This window comes from Symphodus melops (genome assembly GCF_947650265.1).
Source record: "Symphodus melops genome assembly, chromosome: 18".
In the NCBI taxonomy this organism is placed as follows: Eukaryota; Metazoa; Chordata; class Actinopteri; order Labriformes; family Labridae; genus Symphodus; species Symphodus melops.
Genome location: NC_136708.1, coordinates 10,950,783 through 10,963,165, shown reverse-complemented (window position 1 = coordinate 10,963,165; position 12,383 = coordinate 10,950,783). Strand labels below are relative to the sequence as shown.

Genomic DNA, 12,383 nt, shown 5'->3' with positions numbered 1-12,383 from the left:
ACAAGATTATGTGCCAGGCAAAAAAAGAAGATACACAGGCAATATTTTGGTCAACCACCGAATAGGAAAGCTGCAACACTCTGTGACTGGTAAGTTCAGCATGTCAAAGTATACAGAGCATCTGATCTGGGACTAACGGGGGAGGAAAAGAGCTTAGTCCAAAAGGGAGGCCCTCTGAAAATGTAGGTCCATCTGTGCAAATAGCACCTATGGGAGGTATTAATTAATGGAATATCTAAAATGTAAGAAAACTGAAATAGGGTTTTCTGAAAAGCATACTGTTGAGAAAGCTAGTTGTAAACTTTATCCCAGCTTGTCTTATTCTGCAACAACACATACTGTATAGCATGTTTGGTTTTCACATGCCCTCCTCTCCTCTTACCTTTCTGTCCTTCTTAAATTTGCGAAAGAGGGGTCTATGGCTGTGTTTTTACCCTTCTTTTCTACTTCAAGAATGTCTGCAATGCTACCCAGGAATCCTGCCTTGTTGACTTTGGTTTGGGATAAAAGGCACAGCCTCTTCTGTTCTCTGTGCTGATCCAAAAGGTGATTAGGCTGGCCTCAACATGAGCCCATGCCTAGCCCAGCCCATAGGACCAGAGAGATTATCCTAAGTTGCTGTGTACTGCTGTTATTCTGGGGACCCAGGACATACACGGTAACGGGAAAATAAGAGAAGAATATTGCTAGCTTGGTGTGTCAGAGGACTCCATTAATAGTAATAATGGTGTTAATCTGTACCAGTTGCCCTGTAACCCCCCACCCCCAACCTAGGCCCCCCAGGCATACCTATTCCAGTGGCCACTTACAGTATCACCTGTGGCACATGGTGTCCACAATGGAGAAAGGCCTTCCTTGTCTTTTCTTGTCTTTCTGTGCTTCCCTGTTATTGTAAAGTAAGTTTTGTCCAGGCTGAGTTGATAATGATTCTTTCAGTGACCACTGAAGGACAATCAAAAGCTCATAAACACTAATCAGTGTTTCCCCTACTATTTATTTGCACACTCACACTTAACTTTGTCAGACATGAATCATACAGAAAAAATGGGATTTCCTCTGAAAGTACCATTACCTCTAAAATACATTTAGAGTTGATGGTAATGTAATGTCTTTCTTATAGCATATCATCAAATGCCTGCCACTTAATGTCAAGAGCGCATAGACAAAAAGATGTCTATTATGATAGGTTAGGTCAAACATAGGACTTTTGTATCCCTACAACAAGGCTGGGTTTCCATTTGTTTTCATGCTCGAGCAATCAGCCTCTGGAAGATCAATGCTCTTTACAGCTCCTAACACCCAGTAAAACAGTATGTGTTTCATATTTTTACAGTTCTGTTTGTGTACAAACAAATGAGGTACGAAAAAGTTAAGATGTACTCGTAGGCTGGTCGTTAGATCACTAACAGTCAGACAACTAGTTTCCCTCAGCTTCAATATGTATGATAAACTAAGCTAGTGAGCTTTATAGCACCATTGTAAACACACAAGGCATGAGATTGATATCGATCTATTTATTTGTCTTTTGGTAAAACAGAGCATGTCTTGCCAAAATAAAAAAATCTTTTGTTTTGTATTTCTTTGTGCAGTGTAACTGTTTATTTTTTGATCTGCCATCTTGATCTCATACTGCCTCAAAGTCACTTTCCCCCCACTTTTCTATTACAAACTCCCATCTCCTTCTCTAGAACTCTACCATCAGGAAGCAGTAAGAACAACTTGTGTTTTGGAATAAGGACTATTTCCACATGGACCATATTCGTGCATGGGTGAGAGAAAATTGTGATTAGCTTGCATGGGCCAACAATAATATTGTGTTTAATCTAGATATCATTTCATGCAAAATGAGGAGGAGAAATTCAAGGGCACCATTGTTTCCCTTGCTCAGATTTTCAGGGTCTCAATGATAGAGTGTTTCCTTAAGAAACCCAAACCAGGAGAGATGTGGAGCTGCCACTTACAGCATTTAAGCAAAGACCTAGGCTCAAAAAGACAGGAGGGAGAAGGTCAGGCTGAAAAGCTAAAACTTTCTTGTCTTTCTTGATTTTTTTTTTGCAATAGGGTCAATCATAAAAAAAACTTCAATTAATCTGTCAAAGCTTTTCAAGCAATTAAAGGTCACATATTATAATCATTTTCAACAACTTCAGAGGTCCCCAAACCATGTCTGTGAAATTTCTTTCCAAAAATCCACTGATACTTTATTTGATCATAACTATTAAGCCCTCTCTTTCAGCCTGACAGGTTGTCTCTGTATCTATGACTTTAAATGCAAGTGAACTACGTTTGTCCAAACACCTCTGGAAGGAAGGTGGCTTTCTGGCACCACACTATGATTGCTTATGGTGGAAAGGAAGACTCAGAGGACAGAACAAACTGTGGGAGTATCACCGAACAGGGGGAAGAGTTACTGCCCTTTGTGATGTCACAAAGGGAAAATCTCCAAATGGTCTGTTTGAACACATTTTCTGAAAAGTGGAGCAGGCAAAGGCTATGGATGGACTTTTCTCATGATTGAGGGGTTTGTAGATGGACTAGGGACACATTTTAGTATTGGAAAAACATGGTAACGTTTCAGATAACAAAAAACAAGAGAGACAGTTGCCTTTTCAGAGGTCAACATTTTCTTAAAATGATCCCAAGCTTCAGCTATGAAAGGTCAGGCTTGAAGTGGAAAATCCACTGCTTGTGCTTGGCACTTGTTAGTTCTCATGTATGAGGCACTGGGACAGAGGCAATCCTCTGCTGCTTCGTTTCTCATCACCTTTATCCAAGAAGACAAATCAGGGCCAAGTGCAGCAGTGGAGAAACAGTAGAAGGAAACAGAGGCTGGGACATCTGTAGGTTCTCTGAATTAAGCCAGAAAGCCTGACAGAGACTACTGGAACATCTAAGGCACAAAAACCATTACCAGAAAAAGACAAAAGAAAAGCTGCATGAAGGCAGGGCTGTCTATTCAGCCCATTGGAAAGAATTATCTAAAAAATCTTTGAAGCTAAAGAAACATTTTCTGACATATTTGATGGATTGCTTTGAATAAAGCCAAAACAAAGTTGTATCTTAAGTTGTGAACAAAGATCCAAACTATACGTTAACTATAATTTATGCTTGGATTGTCTATATATAGTCCTATATGTTGTTTTTCAGATGTCTTGTGAGTGTTTAGGTACATCAGTGTGCAAAAATTTAAAGTCTGTGGAAATGCGACTTCTCTTACGTCCTCTTGTTAGCAGTAGTAGTAGCTGCATGAAACGCTCAGTCTCTCGCCCCCCTCATTGAAATATAAAGTGTGACATCACACTGCGAGGATGTTACTGATCCAAGTCCATTGGCTTGTTGTAGCAAGTCCAAGCTCATGCTGTTCCGCTCAGAGCAACAGTCTACATTCCCAATATGGTAAAAGGGGCCACACTGGAGACTCTGCTCCTGGGCACTTCTAACATAAGAAATATAGGCAGATGAGAGAGCCTGCATGGAGCGGCAGTACATGAAAACTGACACTTTTTTCGAACATTAGCAATTGTGAACATACTTTAGCAGACGTGAAATAGATATATGAATCCCAAAAAGGGCATATTATGGGACCTTTAATGCTTCAGCCTTATGATCTGTAAAGATATTTTCGTTGACTTTGCAGGGAAAAATATTGAACAATGTAATTGATAGAGCTAAACATTCTTTAGATGTGGTAAATATGCAACCAACATATTTTAGTTAAAAGAAAAATCAGCCCCTACACTGTAAGATGACAGTGTCGTAAAGCTTGTGCAGCCAATTAATAATAATAATAATAATAATAATGATACATTTTATTTAATGGCGCCTTTCAAGCCACCCAAGGTCGCCTTACAGTGGATAAAAACAATACATTAGGTTAAAACCAATTGGTTTAGATCGAAAGTGGAATCGATAGCTTGTAGCTTGCTAGCACTAGCATAGCTGTCAATTTTTAACGAGGTTGTTCAAATAACATTTGCAGATACAAACTAAAATCACAATAACACCCTTACTCTATAGTTTATACAAAGGTATTTTGGTAAGAACAAGTCTTTTTTCTTATTCTGTAGGGACTGCATAAAAGAAGAATTTTTTTTAAAATTTTTGACAGCAGTTGTAGGGCTCAGCTTTTCTTAGATGCAAATATGGTGGACTCGAAGGAAAAAAAGTTTTTGAACCACTGTTTATTATTTATATGAAGTCGTGTTTCTGGCTACCCAAAAATGTAAATGCTATAATTGTTAAGGACTGTTTTGGTTTTACAGCAATAATGGAGAGAACTACTTAACTTTTATTTTCTTCAACAGCTATTTGACCCTTTTGTCCACTGTTTGGTGTTGGACAGGTTACCCTTCAGAAAATGAAATTGATGAGGGCCTTGAGAGTGAAAAAAACCCCAGAAGTTCCAGACTATTGCAAAACATTAAGCTAGAATGGCTTATAGCGCTGCAGCTCCCCTGCAGCGTCAGGTTATTATTACCCATGGGCTCATGACTCCAGGTTAACCATCTGTCATATATTTGTTCTTGCAGATTTGAATAAATGTTTCACTTGCTTGATTTATCATAAGCCCCTGCCTGTGAGATGCAGAGCTTTGAAAGTACAGTAGTATCCAGCATGATATTTTTTTAACCTACTTGACTTTGACAATAACAAACATGGTTGGAAACTGAGAATCCTTGTAGCCTCTCAACAGTCTTAAAATAAAACACAAGTTTGTCTCTGAGGGAGCATGTCTTTTACATAAGATTTGTAATTGCATTATTTTATTGTGACTGCATGTAAAGTGTAAAAACAGAATCATCTATGAAACCTAGTCCATAGCATTTTATCTATTTATTGATGGAAATATGAAACACTTCTCATGGATTTGAGGCAACAGATCAGAAGACTATTTGCCACCTACCAGAATCTGATTGGCTGAACTTCCGCAAGTGATTAACACCCTTATTTTACACAGGAAAGGAAAAGATAGGATCAGCTAATGCCCTTGGTCTACCCGTCCACTTCTTAATAGCTCCTCAGAGAGGACTAGAGGAAGAGGAAGGAGGAAGAGGGAGCTCAGAGAGGGTGAGAGTGCCATGGGATATGATTAGGCTGGACCTCCCGTTTATGATTTCTGTATTACAGGCGCTTGGTGCCAGACATTCCCTCCATGGAAGGAATGTCTTCCTAACCAGTTCCATGTGAATGGTTTAGGAGGGAACCACAGCCCACTGGTTGGGTTGAAGTCTCAGCCTTTAAAACCCACACTGAGGGAGAAATATGTAGAGGATGAAGGACAGGAGGCAAGAGAAGAGGTAGGATCCTGGGAAATTAGGAAAAACAATGATGAAGACCTTCAGAAAAGCAAGGACATGCAGTTCAGTATGTTTGCATTCATGTTTGTCTATAGGTTCAGTCCACTTTCCTTAAAATACATCCACTACAGCTGGACAAAATTGATATCGAATCTAGATACACAATAATATGGTGGTGGAGAATTGACTAATGTACAGTAGTTTTAGGTTTCAAATAAAAAAACAGGCTAATATCTTTTCCAGAATAGCATCAGCCTCAGCCTTTTAAGACAAACCAGAGAAGAGAGATAAACACAAAGCAAAGAAATGAAAGTACTTGTATATGCCTGTTAACCTTTAAGGGATGATATAAAATATTCTACAGCATCTGTAAAAAATCTTAAACAGTCATGTAGACTGTAGATATTTCATTTGATTTTCACGGTTATCCCTATCTACCACCTAATTTAACATTAGAAATGTCACAGCATCATAAAAACCCAGCATCCTGTCTGGGTTTTAGTGTGAGTTTTTACAATGCCAAGATCTACAATTGTGACAATTTTATGCAATTTAACTGAATTGCAGCACTAACAAACAATTGATTTGTATTTTATAGAACATTATTGTCAGCAATTTACAATCTCCTTCTATTGCCTTGAGAAATTGGCCAGAAGAGAACAGCTCTGTCCTTCTGCAAGTTATTTGCATTTAACAGCCCAAAGGAAGCACAGGATTGGATGTTAAGTGTGAACATTTGTTTGTCCTGGAATTTTAACTGTGCTGGATTAGTGTTGTGGGGATTTTGGCCATTTGTAACCAAATGATAACATTGTTTTTTGTTGGAACTGGCTAAAATCTCAGAGTATGCTGCCCAACTAATTGCGGAGGTTAGCAGAAGGAAAAAGCCTTGCTGAGTGAAACTTGAAAAACACATTTATTTGGCAGCCTACAATAATGTGCTCTAACATCCGATGCACAATTACTGTGACTTTAGAGGCACTGTTAGTAATATACTTTCTAATGTTCCTTTCTAATCCCTTCTGTTTATTTTCTCTACTATTCTCTTTGCATTTACACAGCCCATCCTTTATTGTGTGTTTCCTGAGCACACGCACACGCACAACTGACAGAAGTCATGACCTTGTCCCATTCAAGCTTATTTCCCTAGCTCCAACAATAATGTTTATTAGTCTGTCTCAGGAAAGAAAAGACATGCCTTCCGCTAGCTGCAAGTCAAAGCAGGAAATCTGAGAGAAAATGTAGATGTCCTGTACATGTCCCAGCCTACACCTCCTGCACATGAACGTCCATTTGTGTTCAAACAGACAGACAAACTTGCAGAGTTACAGGATTTTGCCACAAGATTGCAACAGGCTATTGTATTTGAGAGGGGTGCTAATTGGTAAAGTGTTGATAAGTTGTGGGGCTGTGTTTAAGATTTGGCAGTTTACTGAAAAAGACAATAAAAAAAAACATTTTCAAGATGGTAGCCACAACATGAAACTCTGCTGCTAAACCAGTGTTTATAGTGGACAGCCCTTTAGAACCTGGCTCAAAAGCTAATCATTCATTTTATACTCAATCTTGAACCCATTGGCTGCCCTCTGATGACAATATAGACCCTAGGATTGACAGATAACTTGTGACAAAGGATCAAAAAGTTACTGGGAAAGGATGACTGTCCCTCCTGGGTATTCTCATTGTTCACAGGCCAACTAACAGCTTGATAAGTTGGAGTAGAGAGGTGTGTAAAAGGGGCTGAAGCATGTACAATGTGGGTCCCTGATAGAATGCAGTTCAGAAAGGTTGGATGAGCTATCCACCGCTCCAAAAGCTAAACCTCCACACCTAATTTCATGATAGGCTCTATGAGAGGCACGTCTTTTTGGACACAGCACTGAAAACTGGTATTCTAAGAGCCTGTGTACATCTGGCCTTTTTCCTGAGTGTTAGCTTCACTTTTCATTTGTTCCCAACATGGACAGAGCATTTGCAGCAGCGGCTGTGGATCACTGGACCAGCTCCACACTCTCCATCAGGTGCTCGAGGGTTCATTGGAGTTCGCCCAACCAGTTCATATCTTCTTTGTGGACTTGTAGGCATTTAACTGTGTCCCCCGTGGTGTCCTGTGGGGGTGCTCTGGGAGTATGGGGTTCGGGGCCCTTTGCTAAGGTCTGTCCAGTCCTGTCCCGGACCGCCATGCGATTTTACAGAGACTTGTCAACCATAGCTAGACAGATAGAGCCAGTAGCAGTACACAAGTCATTAGTTACAATAAATAACAGCTGTCCCACCTCCCTTCTGTATATAATAAACCCGGAACAAGAGTTAGAGCCCCCATATGACTAACAATAGACAAATTACAAATTAAACCTGTGCAATTAAAAAATAGACTCATATTGATATCAAGAAATGTACATAACCTGTGCAGGAGAGAAAACGTGCTATTTAAAAGACACCTCTAAACAGTTTAGGAACCTTAGAAACAAAGCGCTGACCCTCTGGAAGTATGTGTTGTTTATTCATGTACAGTGGAGGTAGTGCCAGTGGTGTGAGAACAAGATTAAGTCATAAAAGTGCCCAAATATTAAAGGAGCAAAGCATTATGACCGGGGCAGGAGCCTGTTTTGCATTTCCGGCAGCAAGCTGGATCTGTTACCGGTGCGCGTTGGCCTCTTGTTCTGTTCATAATTTTTATGGACAGAATCTCTAGGTGCAGTCAGTGGCCGGAGGGGGTCTGGTTTGGGGACCACAGGACCTCATCTCTGCTTTTTGGTGAGGATGTGGTCCTGTTGGCTTCTTTGAACCTGGACCTCCAGCGTGCACTGGGGTGGTGAGGCAGCTGGGATGAGGGTCAGCACTCACCTATGGTCATGAACTGTGGGTCATGACTTAGAGAACAAGATCCCGAATACAAGCGGCTGAAATAGGCTTCCTCCGCAGGGTGGCTGGGCTCACCCTTAGAGATAGGGTAAGGAACTGAGTCACCAGGGAGTAGCCTGGAATTGAGCCGCTACTCCTCCACATCGTGATAAGTCCGCTGAGTTTGCTCAGGCATTTTTTCCGGATATCCCTTGGACGTCTCCCTAGGGAGATGTTCCTAGTATGTCCCTTGGGGTATACCAAGGACATGCTGGAGAGACAATGTCTCTCGTCACTTCAGGGCCCCACCGGAAGAATTGGAGGAAGTGTCTAGGGCGAAGGAAGTATGGGCATCTCTGCTTAGACTGCTGCCCCCGCAACCTGGCCCTATGGATAAGCAGTAGAAAATGGATGGATGGATCCCTTGCTTTAGCGTCTGGTGTGCAGACTTTGTCTTTGGATGTTTTTTGTTCGCAGCCAGTACTGAACAATTCAGATGTGCGTGCTGTTTCATAATTCTAAAAGGACAAGGTAAGGCACTTCAAATTCATGGTACAGAGTCAACACCTCAAGCCTTGGGTTGTTTAAGTTCCTTAAACAGCTACCACCTCATTCTCTGTTCATTCTCTGAACCTGCACTCTGTAAAGCTGTTAGAACAGGAACCCCACTTATGTAGCATACAGTAGATGAAAATGAGCTCCATTTCATTCACATAAACTTACAGTATATCCTCTCCTTCATCTGCACTGGTCTGAAAAAGGTCTGCTTGCTTTCATCTAGCCAATCTTTTTTGGCTTCATTGCTCACAATGAGGACACAATAATAAGCAAATGGAATGCACCAAGTGCAGATTTTTCCCTGGGCCTGAAGGTGATCAGGTCGGATCTCTCATGGTTGATTTAGCATCAAAGCCAATAGGGACCGGGGAAAAATAAATAAATTACACAAACAATGTTTAAAGTAAATGTTTGTGGGACTCTACATTTTAAAATCATTTTTACATCTCTGTTGAAAAGATACATTACTTTTAACAAACCATTTTCATTAAAAACTCAGCTCAGCTTTTAGCATTGACTTTAGTACATACCTTAAGAGGAGAGCTTGACTAGTGGAGGGAATGGATATGGAATCAATGTAATGGATGCAAATTGTGAGGGATGGACTCATTAAAGAGAAACAATCTTTAGTGGTACTGGTCTGCATTAGAACACGCCCACTTCTACATTTACACTGTTTTCTTTCTATCTCATTTAGCCCATAATGTGTCCGCAACTCCTGATCCACTCACGCATGTTGAACTTTTTTATCTAGTAGCACTATGATCCAAAAAGCTGGTTTTGGTCTTGATTGTTCACTTGCCACCTCCATGGGTGGTCCTTGTGGCAGTTTTTCTGCTGTAGTGTTTGTACAGTTCAGAAATCTTTGTTTTTCTGGCATGTTCTCCATGCAAACCAAGGCTGGAGGCCTGCTGCCTGTTTTCTTTCGCATAGCTACACATCTTCAGGCTTCCGAGGAGAAACTGGGCAAAAAGCAGAAAAACAGAAAGAGGGCGGAGAAGCAGAGAGGCAGAGAAACAAAAACTTGATTTGCCACTCAGTGAAGGTGCATGGGAGAGTTAGTGTTAGCTGGGCTCCCCTGACATAAACTGTGGTTTGTTGGCAAAGGCTGGCCACTCATGTTGACAGCCTCATTATTTATACTACAGTTTGACAGCTTGTTTTGTGTAATATACACACACATATTTCCATCCTTACGCCACCCTGTCTTCTTGGTTTTGCAGGAATAAGTCAAGTTAATGAATTTTGCATGAAAAAACAGTGTTTCCCCAATGGGTGTGTTATGGATCAAACAGTCACTCAGTCACCAGCAGTTTATGGCTAATTCCCCCCTCACTGAACAAGGTCACATTGTTCCCTATTTATACTCCCAGAATGATCAAAGGCAGAAAATGATCCCTTCCTACAGTTAATATTTCTAAATGTCTTGCTGAGGGCCAATTTTGTGTTTTTCAAACTCTTTTCCCAGATCCATTTATCATGACATCTGACCCATTCAGAATCTGAAATTCATGATGTGATATCCATACATTGTGTGTGCACTACAGTGCAGTTTCTCTGTTTCTTTGTATTTGGAAGATGGCGGATGGTGGAACTAGTGGAAGCAGCTATTTAGGGAGGAGGTTCCTGTAAGCATGTCAGGACACATTCACAAAGCTAGACATGAAGCCAGGTGGGAAAAGGCACTATTTTACCAAACGAATGTCATACCATTAAGCAAGATGTGTGAGTGTATGTGCCTCTTTGCACACAGCACAGCTGACAGCTTCACAGAGAAAAGCTTCACAGCAGGGATATTTGGCTATATCACAAGCCAAACAATACTGGAGGTCCTCCAGGGTCAGAGAGTGGTCAAGTGACTGGATGAGTTTGTTATAAGAGGACTAAACCTACAACTGCAGGTTGGAAAGGACAGGAGTTACCTCCCAAGGCATCTTGGGAACACAGAGGCTACCAAGTGTGAAAGCAAAGGGTAAAGTTCAAGTAAAGGATTGTTGACACTTAAAAGTTCACAAACCAGGTTGTTGTATTGCCTGAGATATCAAACCTATATGGCGTGTCATCTCAGTTGGGTACAGCCTGTGAGTTTTCAAATCTGATTTGAGGATCAAACAAGCCTTTTAAATCTGAATATATTTTTGGTTAGCATGAAGTGCAATACATTGAATTACATTTGGTCAAGATGATAAAATATTAAATACTCATTGGATAATGCAGGTCATCATTTTTCAAATATTATTACTGTATCATTCAGATGTTATTCAAGGTGTGCCTAAACATCCAACTACGTATTTACAAAAAACCTTGCTATCTCTGATATCAAGATAATGAAATAAAGTCATGAGAAAACCATTTGCTATGTGTGCAATGACTGATATCATTAATATGTGATCCAGAGATAAATGTCCTCAACACATTGTGAACCAAGTTTGTAGCTTTTGGCTTCAATACATGTGATCTTAAATAATAAACCTGTGCTGTACTGGGATGGTTTCAGTCAGATCTGTACCATAATCATTTCCTGGTTTAAGACACCCACAACTGAACTTTACTCATCTTTGGTCCAGAGTGCAAACCCCAACTAGGGTGGAGTTTTTCGATGAGATGCTGAGCTCTCTAAACTCCAGCAGTTGACTTTATTTATTCTAACCTGATTGTTTGGGTTATGGGATTCTGTTGCTTCAGCGGTGAGGGAAATGACTCTCTTGCCTGCTGGTTCTAAAACGGAAAATAGTTTAAAAAAGAGTAACAAAACAAACCTAAAAGTTTGTTACTCTGTCTTTGGACTTGAATGGCATTTTTCTTCCTTCGCCTTGTTATGGATGGTGGGTCGAGAAAAGTCTGTCATCAAGAAGAACAAGAAAAACAGAATTTGAATTATCTGTAGATTGATGAGCTTATCAGTTGGGCACAGATGTGTTTTTTTGTTTTCTGTTAGCGTCTACGCCTTAACTGAAGATTAGCAGGATATAGGCTAAATTGGTGGCAGGGGAATTAGAATCGGCAATTATGTATGGCCTTTTAAAAAAAAAGAAATTATAAATTCTAAAAGAGTAGTAATTAAGTCGTTTTTTCTCAATTACTTAATTTGTGTAGCTTGGCTGAAACACCAAACATTAACACTCCTTTGAGGTATTGCTTTTATGTAATATAAAGCAGCAGTTTGCACACTGGAAACAATTACCAGGCAATAATTCACATTCATTCATCTTGGCTGATTAGGATATCCACTGGTTAACCTCAAACATGCTTTCATACATTTTCTGTTCTTTCATACAGCAGAGTACAGTAGGCGCTCTTGCGCCCTATTTGGTTTCCAACCAGCCCCCTGCTCTTTCTGTCACAAACACACACACCTGACATCTGATTACCGACTGATGATTAATGACCCTAGAAGTCTTTCAGCAGGGACCACCCAGAGCCACAAATACAGAAGCTGTAAAATACCATTCAGTCGCCACTCTTTTATTTGCACATGCTGCAGCACCTTGCACGTCTGCTTGGAAGTGTATGTGTGTGTGTGTGCGTGTGTAGGTGTGTGTGTGTGTGTATGAGGAAGAGCAAGAAAAGGTGGACTTGCTACTAAAACACTTAAAAATGTGCTCCCGCCTCCACCTCCTCGTTATTCCTTATGAAGAAAGTAAGGGGAATACCTTGTCCGCCCATCAAATAACAAACAATTTT

The 12,383-nt window shown here is 40.5% G+C and overlaps 1 protein-coding gene across 2 annotated transcripts in view; it reads left to right on the top strand.

Moving 5' to 3' along the window:
• Positions 1 to 2,389: 2,389 nt before the first annotated feature.
• Positions 2,390 to 12,383, top strand: part of nrsn1l (neurensin 1-like) — a 229,013-nt gene continuing 219,019 nt past the window's right edge. For both annotated transcript variants that reach the window (XM_079368220.1, XM_079368218.1), the window contains exon 1: positions 2,390 to 2,406. The gene's annotated coding sequence lies outside the window, so the exon portion shown is untranslated. The remainder of the gene's footprint in view (positions 2,407 to 12,383) is intronic.